At 42.8% G+C, this 12,781-nt stretch overlaps 1 long non-coding RNA gene across 1 annotated transcript in view; it reads right to left on the bottom strand.

Annotated features, from left to right (window-relative positions):
- Nucleotides 1-839: 839 nt before the first annotated feature.
- LOC111662568 (uncharacterized) overlaps nt 840-12,781 on the bottom strand; it is a 19,309-nt gene continuing 7,367 nt past the window's right edge. Inside the window, exons 2-3 of the long non-coding RNA XR_002761332.2 lie at nt 10,225-10,322; nt 840-1,049 (exon numbers count right to left, since the gene is read on the bottom strand). This is a non-coding gene — a long non-coding RNA (uncharacterized LOC111662568). The remainder of the gene's footprint in view (nt 1,050-10,224; nt 10,323-12,781) is intronic.

Raw genomic sequence — 12,781 nt, forward strand, 5'->3', positions numbered from 1 at the left:
ATTTCCTGGAGACTGTATTAAAGAAGCTAACATTGATTTTAAGTTTTTTTAATTTAAAAAGGTGGCTGAATGTCAACGGTGATTGATTATCGATCTGCAGCAAGTTTTTAAGTCTTTGCAAGTTGACTTTTATAGATGGGAAACAAGTGGTAGCCTGGAAGGAAGGAGGGAAATCGATCTGAAGATGTTTGAGTGAGCTCTGGTTAAAGGACGTGGAAGTCACATATAACGTAGACGACCAGCAGCAGCAGTTAACAGATCAAAGCGGATGACGTGTCAAGGGAGTGAAGGTGTGAAATACAATAAATACGTCTTCATTCATCTCCAGAGGAGTCACGTGACGCCCGCAGCCTCGTCTCAAACATATTGTTTGTACGCACCAATTAGTGTTGAAATATTTCTGACGGGGAAACTGTCCTGAGTTGCCAGAGGCCCCCTCGTCGGCTCTCGTCTCGGAGCCTCTTCCCTCCTTCCAGCAGCATCTCAGAGAGCAGAGCTTTCATGTGAAGCCTCGGGGACGGAGCCGGAGCACAAGCCATTTTTCGTCTTTTAATTGGCGCCTCTACGTGCTCGTTAGTTCACAACACTTTAATTTGGTGGTGGCGTTAAGGACCGGCCCCTCTGTACGAGACGAGAACTTGATAATGCTGTCAGTAACTAATTAGCGGTGATGGCATCTGTCAGGAAATTGTGTGCAGGGGCAATTAAAAATGATGCACTATTAGTTTTCGCCAACCTTGCTGACCCAGTTAGCGTGGGTGGTCGTGGTGGGCGGGGCAGACAGGGCGCACTCAGGAGCGCTTTGAGGTTATTTCTGGAACGAACTTCCTCTGAGCTGATTTGACTTTATGTTTGATGTTTTTATTTTTCTCATGCTCAGACATATCATTTGGTAAGGATGCATGCAGCGTGCGCACACGCACACACACACACAGACACACACACACACACACACACACAGAAACACTCTTGTCAGAGGTCAACCTGCAGTACACTGTGTTGTCAGGAGCCTCCAGTTGTGCTGACTCTCTGCGAGCGGCTGCCAGCACCTGCAGAGATAATAAATGTCAGAGTTTTAAGGTGCCTGTCCACCTGCTGCAGGTTATTTACAGCACAAAGTCAGTAAAACAAAACCCAACATTCAAATCTCACAAAGTGCTCGCTGTCATGGCAACCTGAAGGACAAATTAATGCAGAAGATGCCAGTTCTTTTTTGTTGTTGTTGTGGTTTTGTTTTTTTTTTCAGTCCCACTAACAGCTGGGCCGAACTCTTGGGTGCAGAGAAATATCTCAGACTTCATATAGATACTCATAATTTCCAGAGGATGATTCCTGATGATCTTGTTGACCTCTTGACCTCTTACTCTAGCGCCGTTGCCAAGTCAAAACATCCACTTGTACACAAACAAAATCTGAATTTAATGGCCAAATTGACAGCAAACTATTTCTTATAGTGTCGCCCTCTGGTAAAAACTTTATGACCAAGCTACTAGTAAATAACCATATTTATTACCATTTTCCACAAAATAAAATGTCTTGAATCCCATTCAATTTTAATGACACTGTGATCTTCAATCTAACACCAGCACCAGGTAAAAACTTTATACTTTTAGTCCACTGTGCCTCCACCAGTGATCCAGTGAAACTATTGATTGTGTTGTCATGAAGTTTGGTTCAGACGTTCATGTCTCGGAATGAATTCATTAATTCATTCAGTGCCATCATGAGGTCAATAGGTCAAAAATATGCTAAGTATTAGCATGATAACATGTTAACTGTAATTTTGTTAGCAAAGGTGTAGAATTGCAAGCTAACATGCTACAACATATTTATTTCTTCTGTCGCCACCGTTCTGACCAACTTTATACGAAGGATTTGTAGCTGCACAGATCAAGGAGAAGTTAATATCTTCAGTTCCTCAACTTACAAATTTAATTACTTTAATTTAATTTAATGCTTCATGTTTGACACCACAGTTGCTGAATTCTAGCTCCAACACAGAGCTGAAGCACGCACACAGAATTTGAAGCTAATGAAATTTAATGAAATGCATCTTGGGAGTCGTAGTTGAAATCTCCCCCTTCAGTCTTTGTGTCCCCAGGCTTGGAATCTGACTTTTTATTTAATAAAACAAACAAAAAAGAATCTTTACTACTGATAATTGGATGAGGTTCTTCATGTCCATCCAAGAGTGAAGCAGTTCCATGTTTCATCTACATTTTCTCCTTGAATCACTGCGACTTGAGCTGTTTTTCGTCTTGTTTGTTGGTGTTTAATCATGTGATTCCTCCTACGTTGACAGACGTCTCTCCTCTACGCCCACTTCCTTCACTTCCATCACTCACTCACGCTGTTGTTTGTTTGTTTGTTTTCTAATTACAGACTTTTTTTTGACACCTGTGCCAACTCTGCAGTGGCATGAAACATACAGCTCTCTGCACACTGCTGCACACAGATAAACACACACACACACACACACACACACACTGAGACTATCTCCCATTTGCACTCCATCGTTAATATACACACGCACATAAACACACTCGTCCCCTTGTGTGCAATTACCTCTTCTTTACTATTTACCTCACTCTGCACGCTAGCTGTTTTTGAAGGGTTGCAGGTAAACAAAACATGCACACACAAACACTCCCTCCCTCACACACACACACACACACACACACACAGCTCATATCCCTCTGCGAAGCATTGGCGATAAACCGGCTGAAGGTACCTCATGTGGCGTGATCCGATCCCCTGTAAATGCAGTCTGTTGCGTTGCCACCAACCTCCCACAATGCAACCACACGGGCTGTCACAGAATAACATTGCCTTTTGTCACAAACTTCGGATGATGTGCGGCGTTCACATGTCAGGTGCCTCCCCATCAAGCCGGGCGGCAGCAGATGGGTTCAACATGTGTTTTGAGGAGTGGAGGAGAAGAAAAGAATTCCCAGAATGCTCCTCTGCTGATGACTGTTGTCGTTGGGTAGCGGCATCCCCCGACGGGCTCCTCCCTCTCCTCTTCCTCTCTCCTCCTGAAGTGCTCTCATGCAGCCAGCTGAGTGATGAGCTCGCCGTCAGCGCAGATGGAGGCCTGCACAAGAGCGTCCTACAGGGAAGACGCAACGATCTGAGGAGGGACGCAGATGCAGTGACGACCGGAGGTACCAAATTTATCTAGCTAAGCATCGTGATGCCTTCAGGGACCGTCAGTCCTTCTGGACAGGACAATGCATCATCGGGGACTCTCAGCAGAATCAGTGTAGGGCTGCTAGTGTTGTAGCGTTGAGCTCAGACATGATATTATACTGACTTCTCAACTGCACAGGGCTGAACACTGTGTGGTGATTATGTCCTGTAAAAAGCAGTTATGTGTCTTATTATTTTTTAAAAAGGGTTTTCAAAAGGTTTTATGGGGAAGAAAACGGCCTAAAGGATATGAACATTTCTTTTTAATGAGCTACAGCTGACTGTAGATCAAACTGGGTTGGTAACAATTTAAACTCCACAACCTTTTAATAAAAACACAAGACATTAAATAAATAATCAATGGTAAATGATCTGAAACACTATGATTTTATCTGTTGGCTATGATCCAAACTGACCCGACACTGGAGCAGACTATGTCCCACTTGGTCCAGACACCTGGACTTCTCCACCTGGTATTAACCTTGATTCTTCTGGAGGTGGGAGTCAAAGACCCTGCCATCTGATCCAACTCACCACCAGGTGGCTGCAGCTCTGCTCCTCTCTTCCTCCGAATGTCCGAGACATTACTAAAATAAAGGCCGACACCTGCTTACACGTCCATCTGAAGTCCAGCTGTTAAGTTTGTCTTTGTGAATCTGGCCCCTAGTCCTGGTCTCATGTCTGGCCTCCGTACGTGTTTTCCATTATCTCCTGTATGTGGGTCTTGTGGGTGTTTTGACTCATGGTCTCATGTCGTCTCTGACAGTCTCTGGTCTTGACTGAGTCCAGTTGGCTTTGTTTTCCTTCTCCTGCTGAAAATATGCAAATAACACTAAAAGCCGACCTGTGAAAAAACATGATGAGTATCAGGTCAAGCAAAGTGACGCTTCTCTATGAGATCTAATTACCCCCCATTAACGTGTTTTTCCTGACGCAGATAAGACATCCAGAGAAAAGATTACACGATAACACCAGGTGGAGAAGAGGGTGAGGTTTGTGATTATGATGGTCTTGATTCCAGTCAAAAAACAGTGATCAGAGCGATCTGCAGAAACCTCAGACTGAACTCTGATGTGCAGCAGCAGAGGTTTCTGTTTTTTCGAGGTCACTGGCTGCCATCGAGACTAAAACACTAATATGCAAACACACCCTAACAAGAGGAAGCCGCTATTAAAAGTACAGAAAGATGAGAATAAAGATCAATGACAATGAGAATGTGACCCTTCAGAGACTCTGCGGGGGGAATGAAGCGACTCTGCTGCGTCTGATAACCTCCAGGCCACAACAGGAAGCTTTTCTAGGGAAATAATATGAGGAAAACGGCCCATACTGATTTAAAAAAAAAAAAAAAAAAGGGAGAGAAAGAAAAAAAAAACCCCTGGCTGACCAAGATGAAGCTGCCTGGGGACAGAGAGGAAGAGAAAGAGAGATGAAGGCAGGGCGAGTGAGATACATTTATATTATGTGATTAAAGTGGAAGGGGGAGGCTGGTCAGCCGGTGACAGAGTGATGTAGTGGGAGTCGAGCGGCGGCTCTATACTCTCTAATTGACCCCGGTTAGGATCCACACACCCTTTCCACAGCTCACAAAGAGCGCCTAATTGCTCCAGCTGATTGGGTCCTGATAGAATTACGTCTGTCAGTGAAGGTCATTAGGCTCAGATTCATCTTCCATCTCGGGGACGAGCGAAGCCGCCCTCCTTATTCCACGACCCGTCTTAACGAGCTCGCCATGAGCTCTTTTGTCAGGGAGAGAAAATCCCAGATAAAGCAGAAAGCCGTCCTGGCCCGTGTGTATGTGCGTTTCGGCGTGTTGTCTGCCTGTGATCTCTTATACGTGGATCAATATTTGTGTGTGAACAACTTTCACTCCCCTGAAGGAGGGATGTGGAGCAGCGGTGGAGGCTTTAATCTCGGAGGTCAAGCCGTAGCTTCCTGTGGACGCTCTGCTGGCGGCTAACAGGAAGTAGACTTCTCTGATAAAGATGGTGTCACTCTTGACCCTCCGAGCTTTTCTTCTTCTGTGAACATTAATAGTGCCGTTTGAGTGTTGCCCCAGCACTTTAACACAAACAGTCTTTGTCTGAGGCGAGAGCAAAAGGAAAATTCAATACATGTCAATGTTTTTTAGTCTTATTTTGGGTTTTTCTTTCTGATCATTTCTATCACTTAGAATAATATTTTCCTCTCCATGGTATTTGTCTACACAGAGACAAAAGAAAAACACCAGCACTCCTTTAAAGGTGGGTTTCCGACCTTCCTTGAACCGTCAGCTCCCAGGTCTCACCCACTAACTTGGTGAGTTTGTACATTGCAATTAACAAGAATTTCCCTTTTAACCAACATTGGACCGTTTGTCTGTAGAAATATGAGAAGCAGAAAAAACCTGCTATGTATTAAAATGTAGTGATTGGGATTACATTGGTGTTTATACAGTTTAATGTAACTTCTACAACTTTTAAACCACTTTAGGTCCAGTTTAATTCAACACATTAAAATCATATCACCTGCAAATCACCACTTTAAGTCATACTGGGATGTGTTGATCAGCTTCTTTACATTCGTCATGTAGATGTTGATCAAAAGTCGTCACCTGGACCGCCTATGGTCAGATCATGATTCTATAACAGCGACGTCGTCTGACAAAATCACCAAACACATAAATTAAAAGACAAAGACGGAGCTGTGTTCAGCAGGATTTCCTTATGAAATTATCACTCAGAGGGAAAGTTAGAAGAGACAGAATATTACTATATATAATATAATAAATAATAAATAAATAAAATAATATAATAGAAGTTATTTTTTCAGGCTTTTGTCTTTATTATAGTCGTAGAGAGACAGCATGACACACAGCAAAAGGCCACAGGCCGGACTTGACCCGTGGTCAACCAGGTGACCCAACGGGGCCCGAGACAGACTATCTTTCTTATATAGCCTTCACACAGAGCACAGCCTCTATCTGACATCCACAATAGTTTAGTCTTTATTTACTTCAACTCCAGAAGAAGATGACTTCGCTCTCTCCCTCCCTCTCTGCTCACTGTGTCTTACGTGAAGTTACTCCTCTCCCTCCTTTAGTAATAATGAGATATGTAGTTTATTTGCTGTAACGGAGGTGAGGCTCAGTGTATTGGAAGCACTCCTCCGCTTCCCTGCATTTCCCGAGCAGCCAGGAAACCAGAGCGGATCAGCAGACTGTGACTGTGGTGAAGTTACATATACTGTGATGTGGTTAAACTTTTTAATCTACATTCTCCACCTTTCACATCACAAATCTGAAAATACTGCACAAGAATAAAGAATAAAATAGAATTTAAAAAAAAGAAAGTTCATTTTAGAAAATAAAAGAACTTAATTTGTAATGACAAACAGGTTTAAATAGTCATACTGCTCTGAGAGATTATTTTTAAATAGACTAGATATTATAAGAGATTTTTTTGCTGCAGCGTGCACAGATTTCCTGGAGTCATGCATCAAACCGAAAGCTCCCTCTACACTGAAGGTGGTGTTAATGTTTGTGTTTGTGGATGATCACATACACTCCAGTCCTTATGTTCTCCATCAGATACTCTTGAGAAGACAAAAGCTGATAACAGGATGTGTGAAAACCTGCTGATCCCTCGCAGCTCTGAACAAGGTCGGACAATCTGCCTCAGTTTGTGTGAGGAGGAGAAAAAAAATAAAACACAGAGAGAGAGAGAGAGAGAGAGAGAGAGAGAGAGAGAGAGAAACACAATGTATGATGGATTTAGTTCTTAGCAGGAGAAGCAGAACATCGATGATGTCCGCTGTCTTTGCCGCGGCCGCTCGCTGGCGATTTCCAGGATTTACAGTGTGAAAATCTCAGAGAGAGAGGGGGGAAGGAGAGCAAGGGAGAGGGAAAGTTAGAGGCCTGCAGGGAGGCGATGAGTCAACCAAAAGCCCTCCATCACTCAGAGCTCTCAGCCGCCACGAACAAACTTCTTCACTTCTGCATTTCACAGCAAAATGCAAAAACTCATTTCAAAATGATGCATTATTGTTGTTTATCTATAATTTCTGCTTTTGTAGCTTTAGAGACTGATGCCACATTCATGTCATATTGCTCAAACTTTTGAGTTTAATTCTGAATCAGAGATAACAGGACTTTCTGACTGCCTCCACTAAATCAGGAGAAATAGACCCAGACCAAACCTTTTATTTTCATCATCTTAATAATATAATTTATCAAGTAACAGCTTCCGCTAGTTTGTGCTACTCATTTATTTGCAGATAAAAAGAAAAAGTTTCACCTGCTTCGTTTACTCTCTTTCTGTGAATGATTTTAATCTACTGTTTATTGTTCGAGTTCATTAAGAGATTCCATTTGTTCAAAGCAAAAATAAACCTTTTGTTTTCTTCTCATTATGTTGTGATTTAAGGACTCTTAACAGCCTAAACACCTGCTTATGTTGGATATATGTTTGAGTTTTAGTGTAAATGGCTGCTGTTGTTCTGCGTGCACGCACGTGCGTGTGTGTGTTCTGCTGCAGAGAGATGGACGCCGGAGCTGTCGGTCTGCTCGTCGCTCTTCAGTACATTAAAGCCCTCCAACTGTCCATTAGCGCACCTCTGTCATGTTTAAGAGCTGGAGGTGGGAGAGGCACATTAGCTGAAAGCTAACACGAATGATATAGATGTGCAGAATTTAACCCCTGACCTCTGTTAGCGCGCCCACGCTGCCCAGCGGAGCCACCGCCCGCTAACGCTCTGGGAGGGAACAAGGAGTAATCAAAACAAATGAGTCAGTGAACGGAGAGGAAACCGGCGCCGTGAGCAGATTCCTAATGACGACTAATATTAGCATAACCTAATATGCTTGTTGATCAAGGGTAAACTTTTGGGGGAGGACATGTTAGGTGCAGAATAAACAAAAGCAGCTGCTGCCAAGGCTCCAGCAGCCTTCAGAGGGAGGAGGAAGATGCCGAGGCCATTCTTAATGTGGGCTGAGCCCGCTGCATGGATATGAAGCAATCTGTCGGCTCCGCGCACGTTTATCGACTTCAGTTTTATTTCTGCAGAGTTCTCAGAGGCTCCAATTAAATTCAGGCCGAAATGGGAGCAGTTTGAACAGTTGCATTAATATATTTATTTTGCATCTTTTACCAAAAAGCATTTTTCTTTGTTCCATTTCCTCCTTCCTGTTCTCCCCCCGGCAGTTAATTGCACGAAACTCCTCTGTGCTTTTGGCTACAAGGCCACCGCTGCAGACCTGCCACGCTTGTCCCTTAAATATTAAAGAGGACTTAAGTAACAATTGTTGTTCTTTTTCCCATCAAGTATTCATGATCTCTAAGTGAGGTGCACCATGGGAGACGAGTGTGGGAGAAACCCTTGCAGGAAACCTGTTTGCAGGGGAAAGTAAACTAACTGCACATCGATTAAAGGCACAGTCAGCACTTTTTTTCGACCGTATAAATAACAAATTCATGAATTCACATGTACAGTAGCTATAATTGAATCATTTGAGTTATATATCATAAATGGCTAATTTAATCGGCCAAATGCTCCTTATCATGCTGCATAAAACCATATTTAAAAATACAGTATTTAATGAATGTGAAACAAAATAGCTGAGAAAAACTGAACTGCGAAAATAATTGAATTATTTCCCCTCATTAGCCAAATTTACTCAACTCTTTTAAGAAATTAAGATATTAGGACTCATTAATGAACTAAATATTTGGTTAAAATGTTGATTTTTTTTGTGTTTACAGTGCAAAAGCAGCAACCAGAAGCAAAGGCACCATTACTCTCTCTCAGTGTTACTAACACACAAACACACACACACATGTATAAGAAAAATACCATCTTCCAAATCTCAGTGAACCACGGTGGAGCCTCAGAGAGTCTAATAAGTCAAACTGCAGGCTGAGCAGGCAGTGCATGAATACCAAATGCAGCCTAATTGATTACCTAATTTATGCAATAACCAGTATTTTTTAATTATAGTTATTTATTGCCCAAGTGTTTACAGGGCCTGGCTGATTCATGGGCGATGTGTTGAGCCACGGGTCAGACTCGGTGGACCCTGTTTATAACACTGACAGCAAAATTATCACAGCTTCACTTCATCATCGCCGCCGCTGAGAACCAGAGGCCGAACGCTGAATGCATAGACTCGGGGAGGAGCAAAGGATGAGCCAGAATATGAATGTGATAATAAGAAAATCACATTCTGTTTGTTTTTATGTAATATGGACATTTTTCTAATAAACACAGAAAAACACAACAGAGCCTATCTATCTTTAAAAGTGTCCTACAAACACTTTTCCACTGAATACAATGATGTCACAGATTGTCGAACGGGTGTATTTTATTTTACATCACTATTAATATCTACCTGCAGAGATCTGAAACCTGCTGCAGAGAGCTTTTTTTCCCCCAATCACAGTGACTTTATCTCGACCCAGCTGGATTCCTGAAGTGTGAATCATTTCTGCTCCAGCACCAGTGATTGATACAAAGATGATAAAATGATTCTGTGAAATCTTCCTGTGTCTTTAACCGTCTCTTAATATCATCTTCACACATCACTTCATCTCTTTACAGTTACCCATAGCAACCTTCCAACGCTGCATTTAAGTATTAACGAGAGGCTACGGGAGCTGAGATGTGACAGTCAGCTGCCGGATATTGTTGCTTTCACAAACTCTATTGTCAGAAAATCAAACCCAGAATGCAAAGCTGTCCAACAAGCGCTGCCTTACAAATGACACAAATAAAAAAAATAAAAACATAATTTTTCAGTGTGTTTTGGCAACTAAAGCGGCTTTAAGCTAAACTTGTGACAAACCAGAAGTTGAGCTGAAACCTACAAAGCGCGGAGAGCACGTAGGAGTGCATGATGGTAATGATAATAATGATGTAGAATTTCAAAATGTAAATGTAAATGACCAGGAGCATGATGGGAAATAATCTTGTAAATAGTGACCCTGCAGGATCCCCAGTCTTTACAAAACCTTCTAGTGTGAGACTAAAAACTCTGGGACTTATGACGGGCAGTGACTGAACCTGATTGGAGCAGACCCCGACTGGAACAGACCCGGTCCAACTTGGTCCCATCAGTCGTCAGGCCCAAATCCTTTTCATCGTCAGCTCGGAGTCAACACCTTTAGAAAAGACAGGAAAAGGACTTAGAGGACTCCGTTACAGACTTTATAATGGAGAGTTTTACCAGTGCACTCACAAACAATTGTTTCCGTGTCAACAAATTCCGACATAGAAACAAACAGTGACATCCGAGCGGGGGCCTCGGAGGTGTGGGATGTTTACTACAGCCAAACTGAGAAGCAGCAGGAGCGATTCAATAACCGCCTGGTGTCACAGCACGCTGCCAAACGCTGTAAATGCACAACTCATGTACCAGCATTAAACATGTAGCGACGCGGGCGAGTGACAGTGAGGAGCTGGACGAGCTGGAGACTGACTCGACAGGACAGGAAGTTCTCTTAATCCCGTCGGGACTCGAGCGTAATGAGATGGGTTTCTTTAAGGAAGGAAGGATGAAAAATGAAAAAGGATGGAGAGAAGAAGAGTCCCATCAGAGGAGACGTGTCACCGCGCTGTTGTGTTGTTTGTGGCGCGTGCTCCGGGTTCAGCTCTGAGGAAAAACCTCTGATGGAGAAGAAGACCTTCAGACTCCGCTGACTTCTGACCTCCTGTCGAAAAAAAAAGAAGAGAAAGAAAAACAGCTCTGGAGTTCAGCTACAGCTGCCACTTTCAATTTGAAGCCTCCCTTCTCCTTCCTCCCTGTCTTCCCAGAATGCCGTTCTGCATGTTGATGCAGCTGCCAGCGCCGAGGCCTGTCTACCAGCCGGTCCGTCTGCCCTCCTCGCTGTCTGTCTGTCTGTCATATCAGTGGCTCCAGCTGATCAGCGCTGACTGTTGGATCTTTCTCAGCTTTTCAACAACTGAAGCTTTGATGGAATCATAAGCAGGAAGGCGACAGAGGACATCGAAGGTCCGACTCAAATCACACTAGCAGGACTCGTTGCTGCCGCTCTCTATCCCCATGTTTCCATGTTTCCTGTCTCTGCACCGTCCAGTCCAATAAACACATAAAAATGCCGCAAAGAAAAAGCAGAGTTGGTGAGAGGTCTCTGTGAGATCATGAACACACGTGACACTGTCCACATTAAATATCCATAAGCAAATGTACGGGCAAGGTTATGAAATAAAAACGTGTAAAAATGATATATGAAACCTATTAGAAACTGGAACGATTACAGTATGTCCAGCCCATACGAATATGTATGTGTATGTTTGTACGCTTATATTGTAGATATATGTTAAATACATATATATCCGTCCCAAAACCTGTCAATACATGTTGATATTATAAACAGTCTGGAACCACTTTCATATATGTTATGAACTCATATCTTTATATATCCGGAGGATGTATACATGCGATAATAATATATCCCCCTTATATTTACTCGTGATATAAGGACATATATGTCATATACTACATTTCTGTATGGGTACACTCACTGTTGATAAATAAATACTGATCAGTACAGCTGATTTTTATTGAGGTATCAGTTTCCTCTGATGCCACCCTCAGGACAAGTTTTGTTTTTTTTTTGTTTTTTTTAGCAGGACAAGATGAAATAATCTTATTTTCTATTAATTCAGCAACACAGCTGTTATAATTACATTCTAGGACCAGTACATTTGATTTTATATTTGTGGCGTGTGCAAAAGCTAAATCCTCTGTATGTTTGTCCAACACTGACATATTGTGTGAAGTAATATTCTCTACATCATCTCTGGATCTCTTCTACTTTTTTTTATATCTGTCGGTCAGGTGATCAGATCAGACTTCTTCTCTTGGCTGGTTTCAGCGTGTGATTAGCACAGCCTTGGATCTGCTCCTCGTCCTTCCTTCCACTAATGGGCTGGCGATGAGCTCCGGCCTCAACGACCACCTCGTTCAAAGAAGCGCGGCGCGCGGTGATGAAGGAGTCGTGCCATCTTTTACTTTTGATTGCCAAGCCGCTGAATACCGACATCTGTGCACGCTACTTTTTTTTTCTTTTTTTTTTTGCCAGTTTGACTGTGAACCAACACGATTGACTTTCAAATAAAACCACCGACGAGGAAAACATGGAGATGAGTCGAAAAGAAGAAGAAATAAAAAGCGGTAAACAGCATTCTGGGCAGGTTGATGTTGGCGGGCTGATCTGGCCTACAGCTTCCTGCATCGCCGTCGAGAACAGGTAGTTGGAAAATCCCAACAAGGAGAAAAGAGGGAGCGCTTGGATCTAATTTTGGGTGATCTGACACATTTGATGAATGAAGAAACAATGCACTTCTCTGCTTAATAAAACAAAAAAGAGCTGGAGGTGTGTGTGCACGCCAGCCTCGGTCTGCCTTCTGTTCTCCTCAGAGGACCGAGCGACACCAATTAACTCCCAAACAGTTGTAATCAGGGGACCTGTAAGATACCACACAAATTAAATTAAACCATCCCTAACCATATGCCAATACGTGTCATCTTCAAAGCCTGTTTTCAGTACAGACTCACAGTGGCATAGCAGGATGGAGCAAGAAAAAAAAAAAAAAA

The sequence above is a fragment of the Seriola lalandi genome, unplaced genomic scaffold, assembly GCF_002814215.2.
Source record: "Seriola lalandi dorsalis isolate HSWRI2012SDOR001 ecotype SW California unplaced genomic scaffold, Sedor1 jcf7180002054565, whole genome shotgun sequence".
Lineage (NCBI taxonomy): Eukaryota > Metazoa > Chordata > Actinopteri > Carangiformes > Carangidae > Seriola > Seriola lalandi.